The sequence below is a fragment of the Rattus norvegicus genome, chromosome 7 (assembly GCF_021556685.1).
Source record: "Rattus norvegicus strain SHRSP/BbbUtx chromosome 7, alternate assembly SHRSP_T2T, whole genome shotgun sequence".
NCBI lineage: Eukaryota > Metazoa > Chordata > Mammalia > Rodentia > Muridae > Rattus > Rattus norvegicus.
In genome coordinates this window covers 95,508,215-95,512,822 of record NC_141540.1, presented here as the reverse complement: position 1 = coordinate 95,512,822, position 4,608 = coordinate 95,508,215, and positions in this window count along the sequence as shown.

The following is a 4,608-nucleotide window of genomic DNA, read 5'->3' as shown; positions in this document are numbered from 1 at the left end:
GAATACTATTTTTACAGTAAAGGACTTACATGTTTTTAGAATACTGAACAAAGGATCACTCCTCAGTCTTTCTGCTAGGATAACATGTAGAATCCCAAGGAAAGGACCTCATGTCCTTACCACAGTGTACCCTCCTGTAGCACTCACAATGCCATTTACGAGGTCCCTGTGCTCTCCATGTTTCTGTCATATGCTATTCCAATATCTTATTGCTGTAGCCCAGGGGACTCCAATACATCATCTTCCCTCTTCTGTCTGAGCAGTCGCCTCTCAAGTTCTTTTCGGAAACTTTATCATGTCTGACTTTAAGTGTTTTCAACCAAGTCCCCTCAGAACACTCTATCTCTATTAAAATCAATTCCTTTATGTGAAGCTGTATTTTTACTTGCCTTTTGAGGGACAGGGAAAGAATAATTTAAGAATTCTTGAAATATCTATTTGTTCCTTTTGAGAAATGGATGGAATGTTCTGAAGTTTCAAGCCCTCCCAAGACTGATGGAAATGTCGTGAAGTAGCAATGTTTTTGTGCAGTTTTTTGCCCCCATATTTCCATGAATAGATGTGCTCTACATGCAGAAAACAGGCTTAGAAAGAGCTGAAAGAAATAGCATAGAACAGGAGCAGGAAAGCCATAGTATAAATTCAAAACCTTGCAAATGCCAGTATTATATGATGAGACTAAAATAGTGCAATGACTAAATAATACTGCAGTAGATGAATGGGATCATTGAAATGTTAGCAAGATGACTTTAGGACATAACAAGTTGACCTTAGATTGTAACAAGGTGACTGAATGTAGGGTATAACAAGGTGACCTTAAGGTATTACTTATTCTTTGGGACTCAGTTTTTTCTATATAAAATAGAAAATACTTCTACTACTACTACCTGTACCACATAGTTATTTGAATAGTAAATGAAAATTGCCTGTAAAATGCTTAGAAACATGTTCATGTTATAATGATTATTACAGTAATTCTTATTTGCTTATCTGCTGGTTCACTCCATACCATTTCAAATGCTTGGGCACAATATGTTTCCCAATATTGCATGGAAAATTTAGGAAATAAAAAATGTAGGTTTAGATTTTAAATATACATACTTTTAATAATGGTTCTCAAATACTTTGACCCTGCTTCTAGCCCATTGCCCAAAGGTGTATGTGTGTGGGGAGGGGTGGTGGTAAATAGGACAAAAGAATATAGACCACTTTAGAAGTAATTCCCTAGGGAAATTCCAGTCTCTGTTGTCAGGTTGCCAGCAGTTCAGTTCAGTAACATCAGAATACCAAACACAGACCAGCAACGGTGGCATAATCCAGCAGAAACCATTAGGCCACCACTGAGTCAACATTAGTCAGCAGGAGTGGCCAGCTGTGATACCAGAAGAAATTCTCTGCCATGCCTCTCTCAATGAAGTGAAGATCAGTAAAGACAGGAGACATTGCAATGCTAGGTATGCAAACCCCTGTCACTGTTCCTTGAGTCCTATTTATATTCTCTCCAAACATCACATGTCCTCCTGTGGGTCTTGTCTCAATAAAACACCATGTGAGTCTGTATCACATGACACTACTAGAAACTTCTACTTCGAAGAAATTTATAATTTAAAATTGTTTACTGTTCTAAGTAGAAAAATGAAATTCTGTGTGTCCTTTCTCTTCCCAAACCAGGACATAAATAATCTATGTGTAAAGCATGTCATCACTGTATGTTATCTGCCTAGAAATGAATAATCTTTGTGTAAAGTGTGTCATCACTGTATGTTAATTGCCCAGGACATGAAAATCTATGTGTAAAGTGGGTTCTTACTGTATACTATCTGCCCACTTGTCACTTGGTAGCTTTCTTGGTTATTTGTCACTACTACTTGTGTTCAATTAATTCTTTCTTGGGGGGTGCATCAAACGTTATTGATGGTATTCAAGAGTAGGGGAGAGCTCCAAGGACCCTCCTGCTATTTTGGGTGTCTGGGATGGAAATTGTGAGGGAGATGCTCAGTGTTGGGGGCTGAGTTGGGATGGGGACTCCTCAGCAACTGAGGCCCTCTCTCTTGCTCTCAGTGACCTTCCTGGGGTGGGTGGTTCAGGATTTCTTAAAGGCCATGTAGGCCATGAGGTTCACCACCCTGTTGCTGTAGCTTTATTCATTATCATAGCAGGAAATGAGCTTTACAAAGTTGTCATTGAGAGTAATGCCAGCCCCATCATCAAAGGTGGAGGAGTGGGAGTTGCTGCCGAAGTTGCAGGAGACAACATGGTCCTCAGTGTAGCCCAGGATGCCCTTTAGTGGACCCTCAGCTGCCTACTTCACTGCCTTCTTGATGTTATCATACTTTGCAGGTTTCTCTTGATGGTATGTAACATCCACAGTGGATACATTGGGGTTAGGAACATGAAAGGTCATGCCAGTGAGTTTCCCATTCAGCTCTGGAATGACCTTGCCCACGGCCTTGGCAGCACCAGTGGATGTAGGGATGATGTTCCAGGCTGCCCTACAGCATCACACCACAGCTTTCCAGAGGGGCCATCCATACACAGACTTCTGAGTGGCTGTGGTGGCATGGACTGTGGTCATGAGCCCTTCCATGATGCCAGTTGTTATGGATGACCTTGGTCAAGGGGGCTAAGCAATTGGTGGTTCAGGATGCATTGCTGACAATCTTGAGTGAGTTGTCATATTTCTTGTGGTTCACACCCATGGCACACATGAGGGCATTGGCTGAAAGGACAGAGATGATGACGCTTTTGGCTCCACCCTTCAAGTGGGCCCCTGCCTTCTCCATGGTGGTGAAGGTGCCAGTAGACTTCACGACATACTAAGGACCAGCATCACCCCTATTTGATGTTAGTGGAATCTCGCTCCTGGAAGATGGTGATGAGCTTTCCAATGATAACAAGCTTCCCATTCTCAACCTTGACTGTGCCATTGAATTTGCCATGGGTAGAGTCATACTGGAACATATAGACCACATAGTTGAGGTCAATGAAGGGACTGTTGAGGGCAACAATCTCCACTTTGCCAAATGCAGAGCAGAAGGCAACCTTTGTAATCAGGCACCCAGTATGGACACATCCTTTCACACTGACCTTCACCATCTTGTCTAGGAGATGAGGCTGGCACTGCATGAGAAGATGCAGCTGTCTCTGGAGCAGGGAGTAGCAGAGAGCCATTCAATTAATTTTTATTTCACTTAATAATTGCTCCAAATCATGAGGTCATAAATACTGGAAATTTGGAAACAACAAGAATAAACTGTAATTCAATACCTTTATATAAAAAGAAGAAAATTCTGTCCTTAATAAGAAAAGGAAAATATTGTATGTTGAAGTAACATAGGTGAGACTCATGCTTCTGTCTATGAAGTTATAATACTAATACTGGTTTTGTTGCCATGCCTCACACTGCAAGTATTACTGCCATAGTACAGGAAAAATTAATGGAAAAGACATAGCAGTTATAGATGCGTATGATGGGGCATGCGTAATCTGGGTTGGGTACTATCTTTAGGTTGAGACATCTGAAGTCTAGGACTGTAACCTTTGGTTTTGAATGAAGACTTCCTGCCCTGTTTTCTGACTGCCGTTGCAGATACTATTCTTGATTTTGTTATTTCCTATCTTCTTTACAAGCAGGTTTGCATCAAATACTACCCATGCATTCTTCTTTGACTTCTTAAAGCTCATCCCCTTCATTCTTACTGTTTTCTTCCACCTCCATTGTGATATTGGCAAACCCAATAGATACTTTTAAGTATTTGTATACTTCAAGTTCCAGAGACATTCCATGTAAATGATTGTTTTCTCTTTGAGCATTTTTGAGTGTATTACTACATTTCAGGCTGCTTTTCTTATGTCTTTCTAATGAAATACTCCATTTTTTTTCCTTTTTTAAACTTTTCTTATACCTGACAGAGCGTTGATGCATCTCTCAACCCTCATCTGAGAAACTTCTCTGCAGTAGATGGTAACACAGTGACCTACAAATGTGCAAGATGCAGACAATAGGAAATGACAGAATGCTTAATCCTAAAGATAACATATAGACTGCACCCTGCCACCCAAGACCCAAGAATCATTGTGAAAAGGGGAACAAAAAGTGTGTAAGAAACAGAGGTAGTAGATGACTGCAAAGAAACATTACTTTTCAGGGCCAAAACAGGCCAGCTGCACATATGAACCTACAGAATTTGTAACAGCAACACACACACAAACTTGTGAAACTACAAACTGGTCCAAATCTCAGCATGGAGACAAGATCTAGACACAGAGCCCCACCCTTAGCCATAGAGCTATTAGCAATTTTTAGCTGCTAGGAGAGGGAGAGACAGTATTTTCTAGGAGTGCAACTACTGTCCAATTGAAGTACACTTATCCAGGTGTATTTGGCAGCACAAATTGGTCTTGAAGGACTATAAAGGAAGACACAGACTTGGGTGGGTGGATCTAGGAAGAATTCAGGGAGACAGACTAGTGTGATAAAAATCTCAACTCTCAAAGAATAATCATTTAGAATAACTTAGATCTCAACCTACTTTTTAAATTTAGTATCTTTTCTTTAAGTAATTACACATTTGTACCATCAAGTCTTAATTTATGTTCATGGTTTCT